The sequence below is a fragment of the Harpia harpyja genome, chromosome 19, assembly GCF_026419915.1.
Source record: "Harpia harpyja isolate bHarHar1 chromosome 19, bHarHar1 primary haplotype, whole genome shotgun sequence".
NCBI classification, from domain to species: Eukaryota; Metazoa; Chordata; class Aves; order Accipitriformes; family Accipitridae; genus Harpia; species Harpia harpyja.
In genome coordinates this window covers 21,507,478-21,520,342 of record NC_068958.1, presented here as the reverse complement: position 1 = coordinate 21,520,342, position 12,865 = coordinate 21,507,478, and positions in this window count along the sequence as shown.

Below are 12,865 nucleotides of genomic sequence, written 5' to 3'. Positions count from 1 at the left end.
AGTCCCTGCAGCGGCTGGCCCAGTGGGGGCAGGTCGGACCCTGGGGACCCATGGGTGGGGAGGGACGGAAAGCCAAGGCCGGGGCGATGTTCAGCATCTTGGCCTCGGAACGGCCCCGCTGCCAGCATCGCTCCTCAAAGCGGGAGCGACCGAACCCAGGCTGAGGGCAGGACCGCTGTGCCCTGGCGTGTCTGCACGGGGAAAGGCAGGACACCCCCGCCCCCCCTGCAGCCAGGTGTGGGGGACCCCTCTGCCCACATATGGACCCTCTCCCCACGTACGGACCCACCTGCTGCCCCCCACAGACCCCCCCACCCCATGTGCAGCCCCGTGCAACCCCCCCGTGCCTCCTGCGTGTACCCCCTGTGTACCCCCCCATGCCACCCCCCGCCACGCAGGGTGGGTGAGCGGGGCCGGGGCAGCGCTGTCCCCCCAGCCTGGGGTCCCCTCTCCCCCCCAGCTCTGGGGGCGGGGGGCAATCCCTCACCCATCCCTCGCCCCTTGCATTACACGAGCCATAGCAGAGCAGCATCCCGCCTGCGCCGAGGTGCCCCCCGCCTCCCGCACCTTCTGCTGCTCTTGAAACGGGGCCAGCGATTCTGTTTATCTGTTAGCCCATGCCAGAGCTGGTAAAATGCAAACAGCAGTGAGGGATGGGGGAGGAGGAGGGGTAGTGGGGGGGAACCCTCACCGTTCGCTTCCCCTTGGCTGCTCATTTCAACCTTCTTTCAAGCAGAAATTACTCACATTAATCAAGAGTGAGAATGTGTTTGCAGCCCTGCAGATTTGGCAGCACGGAATCAAATTCCATCAGTAGCAGCAGGAGGACGGGAGCCTGTATCTCTGCTGTGCACAGCCTAATAGAGCCATTGCCAGAGGAAATTGGATCTGAGAGCTCCCCTAAATTAATCTACCCTTTAAAAAAATGCCAGGGGATCTACATGACAAATGAGCGTTCGCAACGGAAACTGATGCAAACATCCAGCACATCAGATCGGGATGGATCTGCCCCTCGGCCAACATCTGCATGGGAAGAGGCACACGAACAACCCCAATGAGCATGGGTTCCCTGCAGCCAGGGCACACGGCGGGTGGAGAAGCCCCGACGGGCAATTTGGGCCACGAGAGCTGCTGGGACAGGGGAGAGGTGCAAAGCAATCGCTGCCACTCGGCTGCTTCAATAAGCCCTTCTCCTCTCCTCCATCCCAGCAGGCAGGAGAGGTGCCAGAGGCGTAGAGCCACCTGCATCCTATGCCGGCACACGGAGCCGTGGGGCAACGAGGAGCATCTCCCTCCGGAGAAGGCCAGCGAGGCGGGAGCACGGGGCCGTGGGGCAGCACTGCCGTGCCAGCTCCTGCCACCGTCACGCTGCGGCAGCGGGGCAGAGCGGGGCAGGTGGAGGCTCCCGGGGTTCTGGCTCACGCGCGCCACGGAGCTGGGACGCAGGTGCCACGGCTCGCTCCGCTTTAATAGAGCTGCCGCTGCTCCAAGGTGATTGCTACTTTATTGGCTTATTTTTAGCTGCGCAGCCGGGCTGAGAGGAAGATGGATGGGTCTTGTCTTGGGTGAGACTTTTGCTTGCAGAAGGAGCCCAGGCACGGGGCGGGAGCGACTGCTTTGAAAGCTGCCTTGAAAACAGCCGGGGCGAAGCTCCCTGGTGCAGAGCAGGGAGCTCACCGGGCCCCCGGTCCTGCTCCGGGAACGGTCCATAGGGTGGGCATGGATGAGGCCATGCCTGGTATGAGTCGGTGCAGGCTGCCTGGTGCTGGGCAGTTACCTCCAACGAGGGACCCCCACTACAGTTAGCTTGCAGCATCCCCCAGTAAAATCCGAAGACCCATGTGGCAGTCAGGGTCTTGTCTGCCCTGAGGGTCTCCCATCCCAGGGGTCTGTCTTCTCGCCGGTGTTTCTCGGGAGCAATCAGACAGCGGGAATGCTGCTGAGCCCCGGCTCTAGGTGCAGCCAGGACCTCCTCCAGGGAAGGGCTGATCCCTGAAGCCAGTCCAGGCAGCGCAGATCGGGTTAACCCCTCTGCACCACACACTGCCTTGCTCTCCAACAGCTCTGCTTGCACAGGCATGTCCCCTGCATCCCTCTGTCATTTTTCAACCATGGACAATTGAAAGCCTTAGCATCTTTGCCCTGCTCTTAGCAGCACCCGATGATTGAATCTTGACCTTTATTTCCTAGGTTTATTAACTCCTTGCCCCTGTACGTGTGGACTGAGCAGGACCAGGCAGCGATGAGACAAGGAGCATTTCCAGTGCTGCCTCGGGACTGCTGGGAGTTTGCACCAGGGAAAAGCAACGCATGGCTGGGCTGGGTGCGAGGGCTGGGTGCGTTGGGCACAAGGGCAGATGCTGAGCACTTTGGCCAGGCTGGTCCAAATTGCATTGAGGAGCTGAGCAATGTTCATAGCACAACCCTTCGCTTCCTTCTGCTCTAGAGGAGCATCCCCGCGGAGGGAAGTGCCTTGCCCTGTGCACGGGCTCTAGGACACTGCATGTGAGTTACGTTTGCAATCTAAGTGGGGTTGTGTGATTGCAACGGGGCAAATAAGGCTTTCCTGGTGTTTTTTGCTCCCTGAATAGATGCACTTCTGTGGGGTTTTGTTGCAGGAGGTTTGTTCAGTTGTCTACAGAAAATAGGGAGCCAGGTGTCAGGATATTACGGCAAGGGGAAAATGAAATACCTGGGTAGCCAGATAAGAGTGTGAACTTGTTTAAAAAAATCATCGAGCATGTGTGGACAGTGTGTGGCAAAAACTGGGCGTCTCTCCCCACCCCTAGTACCATGGGGACCCGTGCTGCCCAGGGAGCAGTGCCCGAGTGTGCCAGCCCTTGTGTGCAGCACAGACCCCAGTGTGCCGGCGTGCCCCGGTGCCCGCCCTGGCTGCGCGGCTGCCTGCCGGCGTGGCAGGAGCTGCGGCCAGCGAGGCCACAGGGAATATTGATTAGTTTTACAGTGTAGCCTGACAGAGCCTATTCTTGTGATGTAATGAAGACGGATGATCCTGTCCCCTCGCTGCGGTGCTTTGGGGAAGGGGAAAATTATTCGCTGCATCCTGGAGGGATGCTCCGCGGTCCTCCATGCCTCGCTCCTGTACTTTATCTGGTTTTCACCTCTCTCGCTGTCTTTTTCTTCTTTCCATCCTTATGGGTCTCTGCCCACCCTTGTCCCAGCACCCCACTGTCTTACCCCACCACAGGGATCTGGTGCTTAGGCTGGGAGGCAGCTGAACCTGGTCCAGACCATCAGGGATGCAGACCGCACTGCTGGGATGAGCTGGGAGAGGACTTGTTGCAGATCTTGGCTGCTTGGTGGAAAGCTCTCCTGCTGGGGCTCACCACATCCAGAGTCATGATCCAGCCTTACGCCACAGCTCACCTCTCCCTCCTCCTCTCCCTTTGTTCCCTGTCTCTTGTTCCTCACCCTCTGCCTTTTCTTCCCCCCCAAATGCCCATCTGCACTTGCGTCTCCTCCTCAGGGCTGCTGCCACAAACGAGGCAGCCCAGCAGCCCCGAGCATCCCGGCTGCCAGCCCAGCTTGCTGCAAACACGTCCCACCTCCGACACGGGGGAGACCTCCGCAGAGCCGCCCCGCTGGGAAACCCTGTGTGTGAGCCGAAAGCCTTATCCCAGGACCTGTCAAATATCAATTAATTGCAGCTCTATGAGGTTGATGAGCTCCTTTCACAGCCTGATCAGAGCAGTTTGGAAACCACAGGCAGTGCTTTTTCCTCCACTGACCAGTGGTTGTGAATCCATCTTTATGGTAACACCAGGCTCAAGCATTCACATGCCAGAAAGCAGTTATGTACAGTCATAAAAATGATTTAAAATCGGTCAGGGTTTTAAAAGAAAAAAAAAAGAAAGCTCATACATTATCAGGTCTTTATTTCTCTTCTAGCTTTTACCCTTTAGGATTCATGTTTTCAGGCTTTTCTCAGCAAACAACACAGTTGGAAATGCTAAAGCGTTTTTATATAAGAGCTGAGAATCCTCCAGAATCACAGGGCTGCGGGAAGAAAAAAAAATACCAACTGCTGTAATGCACGAGATACGATCTCCAGAGCTGCCAGCACCCTCTGCAAAGTAACCACCTCTGCTACATCTTCAGAAACCTAACGAGTCTCATTGCTATCTTCCATCAGGTCCAAACCCCATCGCTTCACAGACCCGCTGGTCAGAAGGGATCCTCTGGTCTGACCTGATGTGTGGGGGAAACCCAGCAGCTCCCTCACTTCCAGCTGAGCTCCAGCCTAGGAAAAACCCCAGTGCTGGAGCGAAGAGCCCTAGTGATAATTGCAGCCTCTGTTTTAAAACTCTGAGCCTGTTAATGCTGGTTTGGGGTGGGATCTCTGGCTTTCCCATCAATGCCCCATGCACCAGCAAGCCAAGTTCTTTGAGGTGATAAATAAGTTCTTGTAAAACCAAGGGTGAAATCGTCCTGTAGCAAACACGTGGCACCTTTCCAGCCTCATGAGTCCCCTTGGATATTCACGGCAGAGTGACTACTGTTTTTCTCAGCTAAGGGAACTAATTTCATAAGTAGTGCAAGTCCACCATGAGCAGAGAGCTGGCCGCGGCGTTAGGGAGGAGACAAAATCACAGTGCCCCATAATTTTGAAGAAAATACATCTAAAAATAAGGCACACCAGATACCTGCCTGGCTGTTACTGGATGCAAACACGCTACGAACACAACGATGAACCTTTTTGCAGTCTGCAGTCCTTTCGCCGGCACTTCACGAGACCGCTTTTGAGATGACTTTTGGGGAAGAGCTTTGGAGGGCCGATGGGGGGCAAACCCCAGGCAGTGAGGAGCACATCCCGCATTTCGCAGTCACCTTTTTCTCCTGCTCCCAGCTCACGACTTCAGCCTAGCATCTGGCAAAGTTGCGTACCACGGGCAAAGCGAACATCGCTGCTTATGGCAAGCCAGGCTGACAGTTCCTGTGAGATCAACCCCGCGAGCATCATTTCTTGGTGATAGCTTGCTCACAAAGGAAAGAAATGGAAGCAAATCTTAGATGACACATTTATTTGTGTCATCTATTTATTAGCTCAGAGCAAAAGTCCTGCTGCGCTGCATTATGGGGATTATGCAAATGAGGGACATCAAGACAATTAAAAAAAAGCCCAAGTGAGCACAATGTCAGAGCTGAGCAGATGCTGAGAGACGGCGCAGCCCGCCCCGACTGCTCCTGGCCTGCCGCAGCCCGGCGGCACGTCTGGACCGCCTGCTCGGGCAGCCCCGTGCCCAGACCCAACGTGTCTCCCCATCCGGATGCTTCTGCTCCTCCTCCGGCTTGTGTGGACAACCCAGCCGAGCAGGTCGTTAGGCCCATCAGTTAATGAGCTGCCCGACACATCCCCTCCCAGGGGCCTTCATCTGCTGCCCCTTCCCTGTTCAGGGGAAGGATGCGCGGAGTGGACCCTGCTGCATCCTCATCCCATCGCAGGCGCTCGCTGCTCTCACCTAGACTGATTTAGCCAAAATTGATTGATAGACGAATCCTGGGCGGAATTTGCATTTACAGGGTCGCTGAGGGGGCTACTCACAGGGCAGAGAGCAGGGAGCATGCTTACACCCCGCAAGGGACCTCCCGGCTCCCCACAGGAGATCAGCCCAACGCCCCGCATCCCGACACGAGGGGACCCGGCGCAGGGTGAGGTAATGCCGTGCTCATGTTTGGTCAGGCGCTGCCACGGGAGGAGGATCTGGTTCGCTCCACGGGTCTGAAGCCTGGCTAAATCCCCACTGAATCACCCGTTGTTACACTGACAGCTCAGGATTTATGAGAGCTAAAGTGGATGGATAGCAACGAGCGGGGGGGGCGGAAAAAAGGTCCAAAATCCGACTTGTCTCTGCTTCTGCAAACCCCAGAGGACTCGGGATGTGTGTTTGGGGATTTAATCCTGTCTGAACCCCTCTGTTTTGAGATGGAGTTGGAGGGAGAGCTTAAGGCAGCTGAAGTGCATGTCGATAGCTGCATCCAAGCACAGCTAGCTCCTGCCCCGGCAGCTCCTGGAAGTGGAAAAATGCTGTTTCCCAAAAGCCTATGGAAGAGCACAGGCAGGCTGGCGCTCGGAGACACGGAAAGATGCAGGGAACAGCCAGGGAAACACGCTTCCATCCTCACTCCGCTAATTACACTCATTAGGGAAGGAATACTGCCTCCGATTTCAAGCTATACCAGCTATTTTTAATTCCCCTGCCTGCTGAAAGCGCACACCGGAGCACTCGGGTGGGTTTTTTTTCTGGAAAAGGGTATTTCTCCTCCCAGGTCAGAGGCTCTTTTGTGTCTGCCTAGCTGGGAGACGAGGCCGAAGACAAAGCCGAAAGGGAGAAAACAGGAGAGAGGCGAGATGGAGAAAGCCGGCATCCCTGCCCCGGGTGGGGGGCACGCGGAGGGGGGGGGGGGGCCGTGCCCCGTGGGTACCGGGCATCCGCGGTGGGCTCTGCGGGGAATGGGAAGCTGTCGGCGGAGCGGAGCAGCGGGGATGCAGACGTGTGCGCGGCTCGGCGACCCAATGGGGAGAGCGTGAGAGACGGGAGATAATTTATGCACTAACCTCAGATTGGGGTTGCGGGCGGCCGTCCCCAGCCGGCGTGGGAGGGAGGCCTCTTCCCATCGCCCCTTCCACCCGCCTCCTCCCGCCCCGCAACCACACACAGCCACACAATCCCCTTACAATTAGGAAGACACCTATTCAGCACCGCTCTGGCATCGCTGGGCTTTTGTTCCTTCTCTTCTCTGCTGGCAAAGCTCTTCTTCTCCTCCGCACGGCTGTGTGCAGCGCTCGGCGGTTTGTGAAGTTGCTTTTCATAATCTCCACCAAAGAATTGCGGTCCCGCTGAAGTCCCGCGATTGAGGCGGCGGGGAGGAGAGAGGAGGGAAAAAAAAAAAGGAGGAAAAAAGTAAGACAGCATTTTTCTCTTTCTTTCTTTGTTTGAAGTCTTGCCTGGAGGAGTTGTGTGTGTGACAAGAGCGAGGCAGTGAATAGGAGTGGGTGCACAGGCTGCACGCTCAGTGTACGATGGGCATTTGTAATGAGCACATGCAAACCACACACGCAGACACCTGCATCCATCAGCTCCTGTGTGCGTGCATTACCTGTACAGCTCCCCCCGGGGACTTCAACTCTGGGGGCAATGTCTGCGTACGAGCATCCCAAAGCAATTCAAGTCCTTTATCTTTGTTGTGTATGTTGAAAATGTGTTTATGTACGTGTATGTGAATATATATATTTACCGCTGTTCGCGCTGTGTTGTAGCTAATGTGTGGCATTTGCTTGTGGTGGTTATATTCTTGTGGATGTATCTGTGATTAGCTGAAAGAAATTAAATTCTCTTTGTTTTAGGTGAGAATAATCACCAACTGGTCAAAATTAATCACTATATGAATGTTTGTGAAGATATATGTACATCTATTCACGTGTATTCACATTACTTATGCTGACACACAATTACATGCAACACATGTTAGCGTACTTATCAGCTAAATTACACGTGAGCTCTTTAACTGTTGGATTTCAGCATGAAGTGTGCACTTATATGAGTGTTCCTGTATATGAATATATGTTTGTGTGCACACATGATAAGTTTTTTGTCTTACTTAAGTACCACACATGTGAAGTGGGGGTGTTTTTGTAGGACCGGGTGTGTGTGTGTGTGTGTGTGTGTGCAAACACTTTTGCATTGTTTGTAATGTGTATAAAATCTGTGCATGGGCCCCTGATCGCAGGCAAAGAGAAACTCTGCCTGGTGCAGAAGTGTATTTTTCTTTCTGATGAGTGTGAACTGAAGGGCGAAGAGCAGATTTGTTAGTGCTTGTGCCTTGCCGAATATCACTGAATCTTGTAAGAAAACAGCATGAAGTGCCGGTGTGGTCGGAAGAGCTGGGTGTGCTGGTGGAACTGCATTTGAGCAATCCTTCCTCCGGCTGCAAACTTGCAGCTCCAACACCAGTGCTGGTATTCGGCACAGCGGAGAGGGAGGCTCTCCGGGTTCTCTCCGATGAGGTAATCCGAAAGAAAGATAAGGGAAGTGGTGCATGTATTAACCTGAACGGTGATGTCAGCAAGGGAAAAGGAAATTAATTACTTTGAGATAGGAATTGCCTTGATTGCAGTGTCATTTGATTCCTGCTGTTATTTCAGACGTGCTGGGATACTGAAACCAAAGGGACTCCGGCGATGGGGTCCTGAGGGCTGGCAGGGTCTGGGGAGACCAAACAGTTCCCAATGGCTTGTGCAGTGATTTGGGTACTGGTGTACAGAGACTCTGTGTGTGTGCGCGCGCAAGTGCCTGGGTGCACTCGTGTGTCTGGACTGCGATAGCCTGTTAAGGCGAATAATAATTTTTCTCTGCTGGAAGCTTCAGCAACAGTGAGGAGAGGGGAAGGCGGCAGAGCCCCGCAATCCCCACTTCGAGGAGCGGGCTGGGGGTGCCCGGAGGGACCCAAGGGATGTCCCCTCCTGGTTTTTGCAGGTGTCTGCGTGTCCCCAGGGAGCAGCGGCAGACCTTCAGCAGCAGGGCTGGGTGGCACCAGGGCTGGGATGGCTCCAGGCAGAGGGTATGGGCTTGGGGCACATTCCCACTGCGCTTATGGGTCTCCCCATGAGGTTCGTCTTCCCTCCAGGTGTGGCTGTCCCTTGGGAGGGAGCAATGGGACCCTCATGCCCTGTCCAGCAGGGTGAGCAATGGAGAAAAGGTCTCCAAAGTGGAAAAGAGACACTTTCTCCACCAGAATTTCTCCTCATGCTAATAGGTGTCACATTATGTCACGAGTCCCCAGCGACTTCTCAGCAGAACACGACAAATCACTGGTAACAGTGAACAACAGGGCCAGCAGCAGACGAAACACAAATATCTCACATCTGCATCGCCTTGGACCTGACACAGAGGATGCATCCACGATGCTTCCCAAACCCTGCCACTCAAGCCGTGCAAACCTGCCTCTAGGCATGGATGCCACCGTTCCCTCTCCAGGGGCTAATCCATGTGCTGGCTCTTATTCCAGCCCCACGTTTCCTACTCGCAGGGCGCACTGCCCTTGCACGCTGCCTGTTGCACCGAGCTGCCGACAACGGCAGAGGACAGCCCATGAGCCGGGGTCAGCCCGCGCTCAGCTTTCAGGAGTTCTTCCCTCCGGGGCTGCCAGCTCAGCATGACCACAGCAGAGACCCCGCAAAGCCCAAAGCAAGAGCAACCTTGACCTCTCGGTGCCTAGACACGGTCCACCAAACCCCAGGAAGGCATGAATAGCTGCGTGAGGCTTAACCACCCTTCTGCCTTGCACACGCACAGGTGCACAATGGCAGCTCCCATGTGGGTAGACCATCAACCCGTCCCATTTTGATCCCAGTCACCCCAGCTCTGGCTAATCCTCTCTAGCCAGCAACGGGGAGGATCAATGGGGGCACGCTGGGAGGGTCACCCCAGCCCCACAGCTCTGCCAGCATCCCTGCCTTCATCTGCCACCTCTCCTTGCCCCACCACCCTCACTCGTGCATCCAGAAGGGAATCCCCAGTGGGAAGCACACCAGTGTCCCACGTTGCAGCCAGACAGGGTTGCACAGGACAACCTGGATGGGAATATCTGGCAGGAATCCTCCGTTGCGTGCGCAGGTTAAGTCAGCGGTGCTCTGGGGGGTCAGTGCGGCTGCTGGCCAAGTGCAGGGATCACAGCGTGGGGCAGCGGTGTTTGTAAAGGAGGTTGCAATTTCTCTTGTTTGTGCCAGTGCAAATCCCCCGTGCCAGGGAGGAAAAGGAGCCTCTGTGGATATGGGTGGTTAAACCCTCTTCAAACATGGTGCAAAGCTGTGGTGTGAATTCCAGCAGAGCGCTGGCGGGTGTCTCTGCTCCTGCTCCAGGAGGGAGCCGGGTCCGTGGCTTTACAGGAGCTGTTTGAGGTGGTGCCTGTGATGGTGAAGCCACGTGCAAAGGGGGTTTGGGGTCTGGTCTGCGAGGGGAGGGGAAGGGCACCTTAGCGGGTCTGCTTCCCCCAGCACCGCCTGTCGTTAGTGGATTCAGCCCCGATTTACGATGATGGGAGATGGGTTGATCTCTTTGCTTCCCAAGCTTGTGCCCAGGGTGATGTCCCTGAAGTCACTGGCGTCACCTGAGGCGGGTTTGAGCCCAGGGAAGTGTCTCCCCAGGGGAGTCAAAGGGGCCACGCTGGTGCAGAGGTGATGGTTATCCTGCCTTCACTTTCCACCTCTGGACGAAGTGCCCCTGTACCCCCAAGGGACTCTTTCCTCGCCTTCCCCCTCTAATTCCTCCGTCTCTTTGTTCCCTCTGCTCTAGTCGCTCCCCATCAGTGAACCGTCCCCTTCAACCCGCCGCTTTCCCTCTCCCTCCATCACCAAGCCCAAGTCACGGGAGATCCGAGGGGATCAGCGCTCGCCCTCCTCGCACGCTTCTGCGCGAGGGACCAGCCCCTGCCCCGCAGGGGACGGCTGGGGCTGCAGCCCCCACCTCAGCGAGACCATCGCTCACCGGCCCTGCGCGCTCCTCCGGCAAATCTAGACAAATTCCCCCCTGGCTACTGCAGCATCTCCTGCCTCGCAGCCCAGACTTAATTACAGCTGGGGCTGCAGGAGCTGAAATATCTGTGACCAGGAATGTGCTAAAAGGCCCGGGAGGATCTTGTTAGCGAGTGACTTACCTGGATTCCTGAGCTGCATTTGCCCTCTCTTAATGGGCTGCGTGGCAAATTGATGGCTAGTTTGCAGGAACAGATCTGGGTCATTATCTTGTCCCTTCCCTCTCTGCCTCTCTCATCCGTCCGCCTTGAAAAAAAGCCGGAGGAAACAGCAATGCTCCACGGTGTGCAGCGGGACTGAGCAGAGGCAGAGCGGAGGGGTTTGGGGTTCGGCAGGATCGTATGGGCTGTGACCCGGCACACACCAGTAATGGTCTTGGGGTCCCATGGCCAGACGTGCCCCTCCAAGGGCAGCTCGGTTCAGGTGCGGGGCCTCTGCTGAGGACTGATTCGTTGGTTTGCGGAGCGCGGAAGCACCGAGGGGTCAAACCAAAATGAATTCATTCTGAATTTTTTCAGCAAGCTGAGCAACAAAATCATGTGGGGTTGGAAAACATTTTGTTTCACCCAGAGAAAAACCTTTCATTACATTTCCAGCCACCTAAAATAGTATTTTTGGTAAGAACGAAGGAGAGCTGGAAGTGGCATGCTTTTCCAAGTGGGAAAGTGGGAAGGAAAGGTTGCAACTTCTCAGAGCTGTTTTTGTACCCAAATCCAACTGGTACAAACTAACTGGATTTGCAAAATATTCTTCCTGGCTCAAACTTGCCTGTTCCAGTGAGAACATTTCTGCTTGCTAAAGCAACCTCAGGCACCCAGGGAAAAGCCAGTCCTGTGGGAGCCCGGTGCAGGGCTGAGCTGTGCCGGGGCAGCCGGAGCCCAGCTCTGCACGCCCTGACCCCCTCGGCACCTCGCCAGCCCCAGTTTCCCCACACACGTCCCTGAGTTAGGGAAAGCCAGGCCCTGGAGCACTGGTACCTGCTGGGAGGGGAAAACACATCTCATGGGCTGCTGGGATGTCGGGAGAGGCCGCATGAGCAATGCCTGCTGTTCTGGAGAGGGGTGGGCTGAGCATCCCCTATGGGCGTAAATCAAAGTGCAAAAGTAGCCAGAAAATGAAAGGATTTCTTTTCTCTCCTTAAAACAACTCAGACCAGTTTTATGCCGTATTCTGCGTTTTGGAAGGAGCGTGTGACTGCATGCGGACCTGCAAAATTGGGACTATTTTGGCCCTTCCTGAGCCTGTGGATTTTCTGTGGCTGCCAGCGCATCCCGTGAAGGGAGCCTGGGCTCCGTCTGCTCTCTCCTGAATGCAATGCTGCAGCACTCGCAGCCGAGCGGCAGCTGCTGTGCCCAGGCTGCGATTGCTGTTGTTGCTGCAAACGTGGATTTGCTGAACACATCTCTCCGGCATGTCTTGATACGGTGTTGTAGACAGCGTGGTCTCATCGTCAGACGCCTGCTTTGGGGAGCGACAGGGAAGCAGATCCGTGTTGCTTTCCTGAGCTCACCATTAAGGATGCACTGCGTGATCTGGGGTGTCGCTCAGCTTACCTGGCCTTCCTTTTTATTGCCTGTAAGAGTTGGGGGATTTATATAGCATTCTGGAAAGATTTGGGCTATATCTGTTTTGTTAAAGCAGCTATCAATACAAAATCAGGTGATGAGAAAGCTGATTAAAATCCATAAATAACCCCAGTATTACCCTATCCATGGGACGTACAAGTGACAGACAGCATGCACCTTTAGCTGTACAAGGCACCGATACAACAAATGCTTTTGAGCCTCCTCTTCCCCAAGTAGATGTTTCCATAAAGCCAAAAAGTCCAACCATAATGACTTGGAGGACAAGGTAATGCATGCTGAAGGCTGGGAAATGACATTGTTACAATGACAAATATTCTCCGAATACCCAATTGATGATCCTGGGCGCCTTATAAATGTGATTAGTAGATCTAATCTTGCTGTGCTGGAGCCAGTTGTCAAGACGGCTTGAAAATGGATCGTTGCCCAACTCTGACTTCAACTGCTCCCCAAGTTCTAATTGTTGGTTATTAAAAACTAAACAAGAGTTGGGTCCCTCATGCCCTACCCTGGGGCACGAGCCAACCCTCAGCTGGGCAGAGAGGCGCTGGGGAGGGGGGAACTGCAGACGATCACCTAAAAGAAAGGCTGATTGCACCTTCTTGGGATGCAACTAGTATGGATCTCTGTGGAAAACAAAATTCTTTAGGTGTACCCAGCTTGGTCAGTCTCTGTTCTTGAGTATCTATCCATCTGTCCATCCATCTGTCCGTCCATCCTTTCTGTTTCA